General features: G+C 37.1%; 1 pseudogene across 1 annotated transcript; it reads right to left on the reverse strand.

The window, feature by feature from the left end:
* Nucleotides 1-1,208: 1,208 nt before the first annotated feature.
* On the reverse strand, nucleotides 1,209-16,798 carry LOC311297729 (NACHT, LRR and PYD domains-containing protein 3-like; annotated as a pseudogene). The gene is made up of 6 exons (XR_014630301.1): nucleotides 16,688-16,798; nucleotides 14,377-16,105; nucleotides 10,992-11,063; nucleotides 9,829-10,002; nucleotides 2,456-2,631; nucleotides 1,209-1,857 (listed from the first exon to the last, which is right to left on the reverse strand). The product of XR_014630301.1 is annotated as an NACHT, LRR and PYD domains-containing protein 3-like (transcript).
* Between the last annotated feature and the right edge of the window lie 124 nt (nucleotides 16,799-16,922).

Raw genomic sequence — 16,922 nt, forward strand, 5'->3', positions numbered from 1 at the left:
AATTTTTACAACCCTTTGTGTTCTAGCAGGGCATTTGAATATTTAATTTGATTGTATGTTTAAGAAAAGAATCTTCAAGATTCTTATAATACTAATGCGTCACAAAGTTGGCAAAATGAAATGTGAATTAACAAATGGGGCACGCATTTAGAATTAGAAGAAAAAATGAACCAAACCACATAAAAGGAAAATCATGAGATGGGAAAATTAGACACATATTTATAAATTTCTCATGTGGTTATATATAGAATATATAGGATTAAAAGGGTTTATTTCTCCTTCTCAGCAAGAGTTAAGTGAGTGTCACAGCCCTCTGCTAATTCCTTTTTGGGGTCGTAAAAAGTCTTATCAGTCTTAATGTGTCCTGTAACAGGACACCGGGTTCTGCCAGTGTGTTAGCTTCATTTGGGATGTTAGTTTTGGCGGAAGTTTCATAGACCTTTGCTGGGTGAGTGAGTTTGCTGGATTATTCATTAAATATAATGAATAATTTGTGTGTGTCTGATTGGTCCAGATGCTACACATGATAATGCATCATCCAGAAGAGCTGAACTGTTCCTTTTGGCATGAAAAGGATTGTAGATCTCTCTCAAATACTGGTAAAAAATAAAGTATGGGTAGGTTGGTACACTTTCCATGTCAGGTGAACTTAAACACTTTGAAATGTTAACAACTGAAATTTGTTTAAATACATTGTATATGACTGTTGAATCACAATGCCTAAAAAACTCCACCAGTACAGTTTTGCTTACTCAAATATGCATTTTAAAATAAGGATTTTTTTTCCCGTTATTGCACATTTACTAAGGAATGAAACCAATATTCTCATTTTACCACTTCCACCCATCACTATATTTATCACACGCCCCAATGTTATATTTTACCCCCGTTTAGAAGCTTTTTCCTCTAATTACACAACGATGGATAAAACTGTATTTATAGAACGGGTTTAACCAATAATAGACTGTTTGTGGTTTGTTATGTGTGACTGACTTTATCCAATGACCTATCTTAGCCTAATCTATTATCAGATAACATCCCCTAAAACTACAAATTTAGAGCGCAATATTCAACTAGCCTGCTTTAATACACAAGTTAATTTGATTCAGATGTACTGATAATATGCTATGCTTAACCCCCGTTTAGAAGCTTTTTCCTCTAATTACACAACATTGTTGTAAAAAAACGATAGTTTCACAATGCTCGTCTTTTGTCTGGGACAGCCCAAAATCGCACAGAGTGTATCGGGCATTAGATAGAATAAATCTTTTTGTAGGAGTCTTTGAGCGTTGTAAGTATGCAGATCTTATACATGTAAAAACAGCTACATAGCAGACTAAAGGAAAACAAGAAAATGCATCATATGACCCCTTTAATACATTAATACAAATGTAATACAACTATTATTAAAAATATGATGTATAAACTCAAGCTTCCATCGTTTGTTTTCCAAAAGTGAGCTTGAACTGTTTTTTTTTCCTCTCATAATTATGAAAAATTAATCTTTCATTAGTCTTTGTCTCCCTCTGCTGGTACAACACAAACACAAACACATTCAGGCTCTCTATTTATTTTGACAAAACTCCAACCTTTTTGAGTTTATACTGTGTGTTTATACAAATAAAATGGTGAATCTATGAATGAGAAATTGTATTTTGCTGCTGTGAAATAAAAGATGTTTCACTGCCACCTCATCAGGTCTTTCAGAGGATCGTTGAAATCTAAATGAAGTCTTAATTTATAACAGTGAAGTCACTGTATCTTCAGTCTCTGTTGATTCTGTTGACTGTGAGTCTCTGTAGTGGATCCTTATTCACCATCAGATGATCATCAGAAGATCAGAATGTCATCTAATACCTAAAATAAAACACAGTCACATATACAGTATGAGACATTACCATTATCTTTTCATAAGAAAACTAACTAGATAATCTATATTAATTCATTCTCAAACATGATAATATAGCTTCTATCTGATGCTCAAAGTCACTTTTCAAAATCAAAAGCACATGAAAGGTCACTTTCACACAATGGACAGCTGATACAGAACCAGCAGACATGATCATTACACTTAATATCAGTTAATAACAACAACCCAAATCTCAGATTATCACACACATAGAAAAACTTAAAGGGAAAAAGCTGAAAATAACATTAATATTATTTTCACAATCAGTCACAACACTATGAGAAGCATTAAACTCATATTAAACACAGTTTAAAGTTCAGAGACCTACAGAAATTGAAGCTGAATTTAAGACTCATTATCTGATGATCTCAGACAAAATATTCACACACACACACACACACACACACACACACACACACACACACACACACACACACACACACACACACACACACACACACACACACACACACACACACACGTGAACTGAACCTGGTACAACCTGGTACAAATTACTTGATGAAAATTGTTAAGAACTATTCTTACCATATATTATCTGCAGTTTATAATGTGGATCACCCTTCAGATCCTTCAGCAGCTTCACTCCTGAGTCTCCTAGTTTATTCTTAGACAGATCCAGTTGTCTCAGGTGTGAGGGGTTTGATCTCAGAGCTGAAGCCAGAGCAGCACAACCTTCATCTGTGACACCACAATCCTCCAAACTGTAGAGAACAATGACACACAATAAAGCTAAACATGGCAACTTAAAAGATAAAATAACAACATAATGCTGTCAATATGCAATATATACAAATACTGATGTGTTTGTGTTTGTGTGTGTGTGTGTGTGTGTGAGAGAGAGAGAGAGAGAGAGAGAGACAGTGTGTGTGTGTGTGTGTGTGTGTGTGTGTGTGTGTGTGTGTGTGTGTGTGTGTGTGTGTGTGTGTGTGTGTGTGTGTGTGTGTGTTTGAGCTTAATGTATTTGTAAACATTTTAAGAAACTCTTAATACTAATGTAGTTAATGTCCAATAAAGGCTGTATTAAAGCACTTAGTGACATTTTCTGATTTTCCGTTAACTAATCTAAAGTGAGAACTTTTTATGGTTAATAAGTTGTTAACAAAACTTTATCTAACTCAGGGGTCGGCAATCTTTTTGTCATAAAGTGCCATTTTTAAGTTTCCGAGTGCCAGTAAAAAACAGTAAAATCACTGTGCCACAACCCATATACCATCTTGAATTCCAAAAGATAGAACGAAATCATTATAAAGAGGTAGGGTACCATCCGTTGAGTTTTGCAGTGATTATATTTAAGTGCCAAACAAGTAACATCAAATGCATTCACCCTCCATAACAGCACATACAAATTTACATATCAGTTCAATTTGTATGATAGAAAAACCTGAGTTTCCTTTCCTTACTTCACTTCTTCTCTGCTTATGTCCGCATCCTCACCCCTCAGAAATGAGGACATCGCCCCCTAGTGTAGCGGAAAAGCACTAGTAACAGTGAATTCAACCTAGAACTGTTACAACTCTATAGCGACACTAACAACTCTATAGCGGTTGACCAGAGCACTGCAATTACTTAAACTACAATCAAATGGATTTCCCCACACATTTCACATCTGTCCTCTGCGCTTTATTCATCAGAAGTGCGCGGCTGCATACACGCACAGCTTAGAAGGAACATTGTTTGTAGTTATTTGGATTTTTGATAAAAAAAAAAAAAAAGAAAAGTTAATTAAAAAAGATTGTGATAATTTGTGATTAAATCATGTAAAAAACATCTTTGGTTCAAAGAGTATTTTTAGTTTCAACTGACCATAGAAATTTGATTGGTTAAAAAAAAAAAGTAAATCAATTACCGAGATGTGTATGGACGGCTGTGAGAAGAAGAGAGGGAGTGTGTGTGGCAGAGCAAGACAGGAGAGAGAGAGAGAGAGAGAGAGAGAGAGAGAGAGGGGGGGACAAGCAACTGCCATCTATCAGCGGCCCATACCTCACTACATATCAGGGGGAAACTGGAGGATTTTTATATCTGACAAAGTTAAATTATTACGAAATAGACTGAACACCATCTGTTTTGTTCCCTTCAACAGTATAAATGTTTATATACATACACTATAAATGCATAGGTCATAGATCCTCTTCTTAATATCATTAATTCGTCTTTGTCTCTAGGATACATACCAAAAACATTTAAGCTGGATATGATTAAACCGATTGTTAAAAAAACGCAACTTGATCCTACAGAATTAGTCAATTACAGGCCGATCTCGAATCTGCCTTTTCTGTCAAAGATATTAGAAAAAGCAGTATCTTCACAACTGTGTTCCTTTCTTGAAAGAAATGATATCTGCAAGGATTTTTAGTCCGGATTTAGACCGTACCATACCGAGACAGCTCTCGTTAGAGTCACAAATGATTTGCTCTTATCATCCGATCGTGGATGTATCTCTCTATTAGTGTTACTTGATCTTAGTGCTGCATTTGACGCCATTGACCACAACATTCTTTTAAATAGACTAGAAAACTATGTTGGCATTAGTGGAAATCTACTAGCATGGTTTAAATCATACTTATCTGACCGTTATCAGTTTGTAACAGTAAATGAAGAGATGTCTTATCGAACACAAGTTCAGTAAGGCGTACCCACAAGGCTCAGTACTAGGACCGCTGCTGTTCACTCTGTACATGCTACCCTTGGGAGATATCATTAGGAAACATGGAATTAGCTTTCACTGTTATGCTGACGATACTCAGCTGTATATTTCTTCAAAACCTAACGAAACTTACCAATTCACAAAATTAACGGAATGCATAGCTGATATAAAAAATTGGATGACTAGTAATTTCCTACTACTTAATTCTGAAAAAACAGAAATTCTAATTATTGGACAAAAAACGTCCTCACGTAATAACCTAGAATACTGTCTAGCACTTGATGGCTGCTCTGTTAAGTCTTTGCTCTGTGCTCTTTGATACCAATCTTTCATTTGAAAGTCACGTGTCTAGTATCTGTAAAACCGCATTTTTCCATCATAAAAATATATCTAAATTACGCCATATGCTCTCATTGACAAATGCGTAACAATTAGTTCATGCGTTCATGACATCAAGGCTAGATTATTGTAATGCTCTACTGGGTGGTTGCCCTGCACGCTTAATAAACAAACTACAGCTAGTTCAAAACGCAGCAGCTCCAGTTCTTACCAGAACCAGGAAGTATGACCATATTAGCCCAGTTCTGTCAACACTGCATTGGCTGCCTATTAAACATCGCATACATTTTAAAATATTGCTGATTACTTACAAAGCTCTTAACGCATTATAGTCCTTCACGTCTATTGCGATCTCAAAATTCAGGCCAGTTAATAATACCTAGAATATCAAAATTGACTGCTGGCGGTAAATCCTTTTCCTATTTAGCACCAAAACTTTGGAACAGTCTTCCTACCATTGTCCGGGAAGCAGACACACTCTGTCAGTTCAAATCTAGATTAAAGACACACCTCTTTGACCTAGCATTCACATAATACATTATAGACTTCTATAATTCAATGTTAGGCTGCATAGATTAGGTCAGCCGGAACCGGGAGCACTTCCCATAAATCCTGATGTACTCGTTACATCATAAGAAGAATGGCATCTACTGAATGGTAATTTTAGTGTCTTTGTTTATCCAGAGGTTTTCCCGCAGCCCGCCGGATCCAGACTGTATCCAGATCTGACATAGGACCTTCGCCCGGACCCGATGTCAACGCAGAGCTGAAGTGCCAACTAGTCTCTCCCTATGGAGGATCCCTTTACCACTCTACAGATAAAGAGTTGTCGGGAAAATTCGTTTCGCCTACCTACCCCAAAGTGACAAAATAAAATATAATTCTGTATCAAAATTTATAAGGAAAGACCAGTACTTTGTTTAGGCTTGGCTTGTAGGGAATTACAAACCTGCGCACATATATTCAAATGCACATAACTATAGAACCAATTCTTAATGCGCATGTGAACGCCATCAGCGTTTATCACAGGTTCGCGTTTAAAGTCTGTGTAGAGAGAAGGGTGTCGTCTTAGCGCCCCCTAATTTAATAACAAATTATCGTTGCGACGGAAGCGAATCAATCAAAACTAACTTTAGCTGGAAAATAACTTTATTAAAGAACCGCTATGAAGCCAAAACAATCTCTGTTACCTTAAATTATACGTTTATCTCTGTAAAGCTGCTTTGAAACAATCTACATTGTTAAAAGCGCTATATAAATGAAGATGACTTGACTTGACTTGATATATTTGATAATAATTTTCTCATACAAATGACATGATATTGACCATATTAGCCCGGTTCTGTCAACACTGCATTGGCTCCCTATTAAACATTGTATACATTTTAAAATATTGCTGATTACTTACAAAGCACTAAATGGTTTAGAACCCCAGTACTTGAGCGAGCTCTTAACCCTCTGGGGTCTAAGGTGTTTTTGGGGTCCTTGAGATGTTCTGACATGCCCTGACATTTGTGCTTTTTTCAGTTGCTTATAAACATATTAATGGCAAAAAAAAATTACACACTATTTAGCACAAACAGGGCTACCATAATATGTGAGCAACAAGAATGTACATGTCTGCATTTTTGAGAGAATAATGTTTATGCGTGGTTATTGAAAAAACTAAAAACTAAAGTTTCTGAAATAAGGCCATAAAACATACTAAATATGTGCCAATAAGACTTTTGTCTAATAGATGTCATTGCCTAGTGTTTTTTCTTCAAAATGATGTGAAAATCACCCTGCCCAATCATTCATATAACACAATACATTGATTTGAATTTTGCAAAGCACTTTCTGTTTGGAAAGGCAATATGCGGAGTGGGCGTCACAGATCATGCATATTGAGTGGTTCACACCTTAAGAGACAATGGGGCCTGCATACTTAATTAGCCATTCATTCAGGTGAGTCACTGAGCCACAAGAATGCAAGAGCAACAGTTGGAAACATCTCAATTCTTTTTTATTTTTCCACATATTGTGCTTGCAATTTGGCCTATAATATCCAAGGAAAACATGTCTAGTAATTGTGCAGTTAATTCTCATACTGTATTTTCAGTTTTGGAATATTTATCCTCTCCCCAAATTTGTCACTAATAAAACACAATAAAAATTATTTAAAGAAAAGGCTTATATTTACCTTTTAATAGTTTGTTTACATCTACCTTGTAAATATATTTTTTTATTAAAAAGGTTACAATTACAACAACAATTCAAGTGTAATCTTTCTTTGTAAAAACTAAAGTATACATTTTATCATACATATTTCAAAGTTAAGGATTTGATTGATTATTTGATTACTTTATTTTTGACAAAACATACTATATTTAACATGAGCAAATATTGGCAAACAAAAGCTTATTTGAGTTGGCAGATATTTTACAGTAAAAATTTATAATCTATCCAAAACTAATCAACGAAATGTTGTCTTTCACATGTCTGTAACATAGGTCTTTCATTTTTTATTATAAGAAATATAAATGTTAATTTGCAGTTTAATACGTTGCTTATACAAATACATTTTATTTCAACATATTTCAGTCGATTTTTACTCAGTATAGCAATACAGTTTGCTAAAACCGAAACATTCATTCACAAACAGAAACGCCTGACTGTAACGTTGTTTTTATGAAATATTAGGGCATTTAAATGTTAATTTTCAGTTTAATATGTTGCTTATCCAAATAGCCTACATTTTATTTCAACATATTTCTGTCGATTTTTACTCAACTCAGTATAGCAATACAGTTTGCTAAAACATCATCATTCATTCACACAGAGACACAATTTAAATTTAAACTGTCTTTTTGCGAGCTGTGATAAACAGCGCGCATCTCTGCGGCTGCCGTTCATTCATTCACAGAAACGCGATTAACTTGAGAAGGAAAAAAAACTTACTACATATTCGGATCCTCTCTCCTGCAATACCCGCACTCTGAGGTAGATTTTCCATTATTATTATTCCTCACAGCGCTGCCAGATGGTGTAAACACGTAGGCTACAATGATATGATTAAACTTGTGTTTTCTCGAGCTGCTATGGGGGGCGTTCACAGGCTTGCTTCAGTAATTTGCGTTTGAATAGCACGCGCTCTCCGTGGGCGGAGTCACATTACATTTGAATGAGCTCTAATTAGCTCGACTGGAATCGCTCTCTTTTAATACAGATTTCACAAGATGAGAATATTTGTTTTTTATATAAATTACCTAATTTTAAAGAAGAGAATTCAAGCTTCATGCCTGTGTGACTGTATGCCTGTTTGACTCAGTATTCGCTGAGTTATTGTTCATTTTCGGACACGTTTCAGAATGGTCTTCACTGACAGAGAGAAGGCAGAGCTCGCATCACGTTTATTTTTTCTTTATTTGGCAAAAAGCACAACAGTTTGTTTTTATTGTGAGTATACACAAAAATAATACACATTTAACAGAATCGATTGATGTATGAAACTTGCTTGTAATATCAAAGTCAACAGAGCAAAATTAATTTCTTTTGAACTGAACTGAAAAAAATCCAGCAAAACGCGCGGGCGCGTTTGTCGACCTCAGAGGGTTAAAGCATTATAGTCCTTCACGTCTATTGTGATCTCAAAATTCCGGCCAGTTGATAATACCTAGAATATCAAAATCGACTGCTGGCGGTAGATCCTTTTTCTATTTAGCACCAAAACTTTGGAACAGTCACACTCTGTCAGTTCAAATCTAGTATAAAAACACATCTCTTTGACCTAGCATACACATAACACATGATAGACTTCTATAATTCAATGTTAGGCAGCATAGATTAGGTCAACCGGAACTGGGAACACTTCCCATAAATCCTTATGTTCTTGTTACATCATAAGAAGGATGGCGTCTACGCTCATATTAGTCTCTCTGTTTATACCGTGGTTTACCGCAGTCTGCCGGATCCAGGCCGTATCCAGATCTGATGAAGGACCTGCGCCTGGACACGACGACAAAGTAGTCATGAAGTGTCAACTAGTCTCTCCCCTCATTCCCTTCCCTTTCCCTCTGTACAGATAAAACGTTGTCGTTATATCTGTACAGAGTCACCACGTGGTTAAGCAGAAGCGATAAAAAATGATGTATACATTTTTAAGGCCAGACAAGTAGTGTGTTGAGGGTTGGTTTGTAAAGAAGGACTACACGCCTGCGCACATATATATTAAAACGCGCATACTTATAGACTAAACGCGTCATACGCATGTGCACGCCGTCAGCGAATTAAGGGTTTTCTGTTAGAACGGTGTTAATAACTAACCTAAGTTAATAACTAATGATTCGTTGCGACGGAAGTGAATCAATCAAAACTAACTTTAGCTGGCTTTAACTTTAACTATAACTTTATTCTAGAGCTGCTGTAAAGCCAAAACAATATCTGTTACTTCAATTTCCTATCATCACTGTAAAAGCTGCTTTGAAACAATCTGTGTTGTTAAAAGCACTATATACAGTAAATGAAGGTGACTTGACTTGACGTAGATTTTAAACATGGAAAGAAATCTCTACAGTAGCCAGTTTTCTCCTACAATTAAAATGAATGGACTGTGTTAATCCTGATTGTGCTGAGATTGAGTGTGTTTAAAGTAAAGGGTGTTAAATGTTGATTATGATTTCAAAGTGTGTTTTTCAGTGTGACTATCAGTACTGCAGTATCACCTTAATGAGGAGCAGCTCATGTGTTCAATCATTTACAGATCAAACACATGAACGCACAGCAGCAGGAGAAAAATAGCAAACGCTTCAAACAGAAGAATATGAAATTATTTGCTAAATTTGATCTCGTTATTTCAATAGCTTTGCTTGTAATTAATACTGAAATAGCAAAATTCACAGTGACAGTTTCATGTGAGGGTCACGTATGACCTTACCACAGTGACTCCAGTTTACAGTGAGGATTCTCCAGTCCAGCAGAGAGCAGCTTGACTCCTGAGTCTCCTAGTTTATTCACAGACAGATCCAGTATTCTCAGGTATGAGGGGTTTGATCTCAAAGCTGAAGCCAGAGCACCACAACCTTCATCTGTGACACCACAATCATTCAACCTGTAGAGAACAATGACACTCTTCACTCTTCAAATATTTTTTATCTTAATTGTTTTATAATTTGAGAAATAGCTCTTTTTTTAAACAATTCAACATGTCAGTGAGTTTTACTGTTATTCTAAGAGATTGAGGGCCCTATCTTGCACCCAGCGCAATTGACTTTGTACACCGATGCATGTATCATTCCTATTTTGCACCTGACGCACAGCGGACTTTTCCCTCCACAGATGCACATCGGTAAATTAGGGAATGAACTTGCGCTCCCGGGGGCGGTTCAGCGAAAAGAGGAGGCGTGTTCCGGCGCAAATGTTCCCTGGTGCTATTTTGCAGTTTCAGAAAACAATTCCGCCACAGACCAGGAAAAAACCTAGTCTAAAGTCAGTGGCGCATTCAGATGCTATTTTAAGGGCGCATGCTTGGCCATAATGTAGCGTGTGCACAATGCACATACACGTTGCTTCTCTCATCTACACAGACGCAGAAGTTCCCATTTTTGCAAACCATACATAATTACAAAGACAAATATTACCACACGAGGGAAATCATTGTGGTGTCCATGAAGATGTGGAAAAAAAATAGGCATAAATATAGCTTACACATTTACCAAAATAATTATAGACCTGTTTAACCAAAGATAATTTGGGTGGGTTTCTCCCATCTCCATACAATGTCACTTCTCTGTCTTTTACAGCCCTGACTAAAATGTCGGTCTCCTCGGCTGTGAACTGCTCCTGGCGTGTGCCTGGCAAATCCGCCATTATAATAGCAATCCGCCATGGAACAAGCGCGCCTGCTTTTAAAGGTAATGTGAGATGACCGTCTGATTGGTTTATTGCACGTTACGCCCAAACCACAAATCAGATCAGATAGGTGGAGGGTTTAAAAGCTAAAGTGTGACTCACATTTTTTGTTAAAACATTAATTTATAATTTTTAAGTAAGAAATGTTATAATGTTTTAACAGTGATGATTGTTCGCAGTGTTACTTACACAGCTGATCTAGTTGCTGTAACCACAGGCAGCAGCTTCTGAAGAACTTCATCTGCTGTATTTTGTGTGTCACTATTTAAAAAAAAAAAGTGAATTATTAATGCTAATAATAATTAATATCATAAGAAAATAATACATACATACCTTACTAAATACCCTCAAATATTTTTTAATTAAACACTGCTTTATAAAGCAGCGGTTTTCAATAGGTGAGGCGCGCCTCCCCTGGGGGGCGCCAAAGATCCACAGGGGAGGCGCGACACGCAAAGAAAAAATAACTGTATGCAGCTCTATTGAGATCGGTAATTGTGTGCGCGACGCGAGTATTAGCTTTAAAATGCGTCGTTTCCTTGTCCCAAGTCAACAGAAGTCAGCATTAAGGGAGGATACGGAGCCCGGGAAGTCACCTGTGTGAGTAAAAAAACGATCCGTGGCGACGGTTTTGCAATCCGTCCGCTCAGTTTATAAACAGTACTCACGAATTCTCAAACTGTTCCCTCGGTTTAATAAACCGTACCCACGAGTTTCTAATCCGCGCTCTCAGACTTGTTAACCAGTTTTTGCAATCTGTACCCACAAATTCATAAACCGTGCCCACGCTTTCGCAATCCGTTCCCACGTAGTATTGCGTGACGAGTTCATAATGCGGTGAATTCCCGCTCCCATTTACTTCACAATCACATTATAGAAAGACGCGCGTCACGATCTGTGCACTGCCGCGTCTCGCGCTCGCCATGCAGCCAGATTCAGTATCAGTGCACCTTATGAACCATGGCATTAACTTGAACTGCATTTCTGTCAGTGCGTGACTACAGCTCGTTAATAAACTACAGCTCGTTTTTTTTTTATTGATCCATTTCATACAATCCGTCTTCATTTGGCAAGTTCACTTGCGCAAAAAACGTTTTTCATGTTCAACTGTTTTTGTGTGTGTGGATGCTGCTGATAAAATAGCTTCGCCGAGACTACAAAGAGACATGCATTTGTGTGTGTGTGTGTTTGTTTCTTTGTTTGTTTGTTTTGTAAAAGTTTCCCGGATATAACTTCCCTATTTAATGCACAATTTTCCTTACAAATTATATTTATCAGCATTACAATGTGAGTAAATGTAGCTGTGTAAAATGTAAGGGATGATGCCACATAGAACAATGTGCATTTACGTTTAAATTGTAACATATTTAATAGCATGGAATTACAGTGTAATTAGTGTTAGCCTGCTATCTTAGCCTTTTTCAGTGCATTAGGTGAGGTAATCTGATAATATTAGTGATTCTCATTTATCAAAACACTAAAACTGGTACCGTTTTGGAGAGAAATTGGGTATTTTTTTATCTCTCTTTTTAACCCATCTCATGTGTGTGATGCTGAACTATCATATGAGTTTCTAAAGGTTTTTGAATTCTTTGCACAGTTATGAATATTGATATTTTATGTGCAACAATAGCATGCTCAGGCTCAGTGGCCTTTCGACTAATTTTAAATGCCTTTTTTTTTCAAGTACTGTAATATGATTTAAATGGTGATGAGTGTACTGATTTGATGCATTTTAAAAAGATGGACGTTAGATATTCTTTAATCTTTCTGACAAAGAAAAAAATATAATGTGAATTACAGTATGTGCAATTTTTTTTAATTTATAAATTGTAGTGCACAGTGTTTATTATAAGGGGGTAGAATTCGCAGCTCAGTACTCACTACTCATGAGTTCTCAAGCTACTTTTTTACTCTTACTCAAGTAGTTTTTTGGACAAGTACTTTTTACTCTACTCACACTACATTTTTTGGAATGTAATGGTACTTTTACTTGAGTATGTTTTTTCAGTACTCTTTCCACCACTGCTGATTTGTTCGAGATGATGTGCATCTCCTTCAAATGTGCGCTTAAAGCTGCATCATCCAATTATTCACAGAAATTTTAAGCACACAAGTTTGCTTGCTTGTTATTTACCTACTTGTTTATTTAATAATTTATTTAATAATTTACTTAATTTTATTATCACAGGAAATTATGCTCACGAAATATGAATCATTGTCCATCATTATGCGAGCAACTGGTGATAAAGAAAAATACCACAATATTGACAATATTTCCATTTTTAACCATGAAGGCCAGCCATTGGATATCATTTCACACAAGTCATGTGCAAACTTTGTGTGAGAGTTATGCTGGTGAAGAAGTCTCAAACGCCAGTCAATTATTCACTACAGAAACAGACAGTAAAAACTAACTGAGATTTTTGCATCTGACGCTGCATTAACTGTGCATATTCTCGATGAGAGATTAATCTAATTTATTTTCTTAATACTTCTCTTGTGGCCCATAGTGAAAACATTTTTATTTTCATGAATCAAGAAGTATTTTGTGTTAAACAAGTTGATTTTGAAATGAGAAGTAAGCAAATGTAATCTTTTATCCTTGCAGCGCGTCAGTTATGCTGAGATACGCTATGAAATTATTGCTGGGCAAATAAATTGTAATATTTATTAAATGATAAAAATAGCCTAACAATAAAAACAACAGTAATTTAACATGCCCTGCGTTGTCCGTCCGCTGCACCACTGTGAAGAGCTAAACGTCCACCAGGAACAGCATCAATGCAATTAACTGTTTTATCAAGTATACTTTGGCTGTTCGCGTGACGTAATTTTCATCATCATCCGCTTGCAGCCCAATTTTTGTGATGGCGCAGACGTTGCGCACACAACGGTCAAATGAGTAACTTTGAAAGGCTCACGCACTCAACTGGAAAATGAAGTTACTCGGGTCATTCTGAGGCTTGTAGACTTGAGTCCTCAGTATTAAATAATAGAATGAGACGCTCAAGTAAGTGTGCATGGCTACGTTACACATGTTCCCGCCCCACGGTCACGGCACAAAAATACTATTAAAACTTAATTTAGGAAAAATAGTTTGTATTAAATACCATTTACAGAAAAAAAAGATAACATGTAAGCCTTGCCTTCATCTCTGATAAACATTATTTGTGTCTTATATATCATAATGAACTCAGATCATCTCAGTGCCGACTCGTTTTACATCTGTTATTTTTTGTGAATTGGAATGCGTGCAAAGGATTGTGGATGGTTGAAGGACACAAAGGATACACTTGATCCATACTTCAAAATAAGCGGAATAAAGGACACAAAATGAAGTCTGTCTTCAAAAGATCCTTCAAACTGAGACGGCCTTCAGAGGCGCTTGATGACGTGGCAGTCGAGATATGCAGCCTTACTAGGACACAGCCACGGTTTGAGAAACATCCGCAAATTATGTACAGTATCCCAGAAATCAATCAGTGCCCCGTGATTTAAAAACCTCTGATCTCTTAGTTTCTCTTTGTTCATAATGTTTTAGACTATAATGATTGTACTCAATGTTACTTACTGATCATTTCTGTCTCCAATTAAGATCTGCAGGTTAAAGTCATTCAGTGTCTCCTCTGAGGACAACAACACAAACACTAAAGCTGACCACTGAGATGAGGAGAGTTTCACATCACGTAATCCTCCATAGCTCATATGAGGTTTAGCTTCGTTCACTAGAGAAAGATCTCCCAGTTCATTCAGACAGTGAAACAGATTGATGTATTTATCTGGAGAGGGATTCTCACTGATCTTTTCTTTAATATAGTCAACTGTTTTCTCATTGTTGTGAGAGCTGTTTGCTGTCTGTGTCTTTAGTTCTTGTAAGAGACTCTGATTAGACTTCACTGACAGACCCAGAAGGAAACGAAGGAAAAGGTCCAGATGCCCATTTTTACTGTCTAAAGCCTCATCCACAGCTCTCTGATGGAGATCAGATAGTGAAACTTTGTCTCCATTAGTTGGTTTGGTAATCTGGTCAAACACATTGATGTTATTGGTCGATAAAGGAGAGATGCACATATAGAGCTGCTAGATGTTCCTGAATGCTCAGATGAACAAAGCAGAAGACTTTCCCCTGATACAAGCCCAACTCCTCTCTGAAGATCTGAGTGCACAATCCTGAGTAAACTGATGCTTCTGTCACATCAATGCCACACTCTCTCAGGTCTCCCTCATAGAAGATCAGGTTGCCTTTCACAAGCTGCTGATAAGCCAGTGTCCCCAGTTTGACAATCATGTCTTCATCTTTCACTTTCTTCTCATAGTCCTTCTCATGTTTGATGTTGGTCTGAATGAGCAGGAAGTGTGTGTACATTTGAGTGAGAGTCTTGGGAATCTCTCCACTCTCTGCTTCACTCAACATCTTCTCTAGAACAGTGGCTGAGATCCAGCAGAACACTGGGATGTGGCACATAATAAAGAGGCTCCTTGATGACTTCAGGTGTGAGATAATCCTGTGGGCCAGACTCTGATCACTGATTCTCTTCCTGAAGTATTCCTCTTTCTGTGGGTCACTGAAGCCTCGTACCTCTGTCACTCGATGGACACACTCAGAGGGGACGAGATCCGCTGCTGCTGGTCTGGAGGTGATCCAGATGAGAGCAGAGGGAAGCAGATTCCCCACAATGAGGTTCGTCAGCAGCTCGTCCACTGAGGCTGATTCAGTCACATCACACAACCTCACATCGCTCTGAAAATCCAGAGACAGACGACACTCATCCAGACCATCAAATATGAATGAAACTTTATACTTATCACTTGATATGTCCATTTCTTTTGTTTCACGGAAAAAGACATGAAGAAGATCTGAAAGACTGAGTGTTTTGTCCTTCATCAAGTTAAGCTCTCTGAAAGCAAGTGGAAAAATGAGCTGGACGTCCTGATTCTCTTTCCCTTCAGCCCAGTCCAGGATGAACTTCTGCACAGAGACTGTTTTTCCAATGCCAGCGACTCCCTTTGTCAGCACAGTTCTGATGGGTTTGTCTTGTCCAGGAAAAGTTATAAAGATGTCACTGCATTTGATCGGTGTGTCCTCTGTTTCTGCTCTCCTGGACTGTGTCTCAATCTGTCTCACCTCATGCTCATTATTGATCTCTCCACTTTCACTCTCTGTGATGTATAGCTCTGTGTAGATCTCATTCAGGAGTGTTGGGTTTCCCTGCTTTGATATTCCCTCATACAAACACTCAAACTTCTCTCTCAGATTTGATCTCAATGTGTTGAGGACTTCAGCAGGATTAGAGTCATGGCTGTAAGATTAATATACCAGATTATTACACAAGTCAGAGAAGTAAATAACCATACATTAAAACATGTGCTGTATTATGGGACACAGAACATCATTAGGTTTCTGAAATGTTTCAATTATTAATCATGTGTTTGAGTGATGTGTGATGTGAATTGCAGCACCTAAAACTAAACAACAACAACAAAAAGTCCTACAATTTACCTAAAACCAGGATACATGCTTTCATTAAAGTCTTGTGGTTGAATCACAGACTTGTACACAGTTTTGTTTTTAACTGGTCTGGATGGAAGATTTGACATTAAATCAGAATGAAGAGGGTAAAGAATCAGACACACTGATATTGATGTAATTGTGTCATTAACTGAGTAACAGACCAACAGCCTTTACAGTGTGTGAATGTATTAACAATACAATACATAGAGCTTTACACAAGAGCTCAATGATAATCATTAATAGACTGAAACTTACAGGATTTGAACTTAGAATTGTTTGGTTCAAATCCAGATCATTAAACTGCTGTATATTAATAATAATAATTTAATAAAAAATCAAATACTATAAGCATAACATAGAAATTATATACCTGATATCAGAAAGTTTGTCTCCAATCCTTAACTTTTCTGGCAGCTCCATAGACCAGTTACTCTTCATAGACACAAAGCTGGACTCTGGGTTTGAGCTCTTCTGCTGGACCGAACTGGTTTTAAAAAGTAAAATAAAAAGAATACATACTTATAAATGTTGTGCAGTTTTACTGAAACTTCTGTCTTAGGAAAGACCAGGGAGTGTTTTAACAACTTTGCAATGTTGACATGCCA

Source organism: Rutilus rutilus (genome assembly GCF_951802725.1).
Source record: "Rutilus rutilus genome assembly, chromosome: 9".
In the NCBI taxonomy this organism is placed as follows: Eukaryota; Metazoa; Chordata; class Actinopteri; order Cypriniformes; family Leuciscidae; genus Rutilus; species Rutilus rutilus.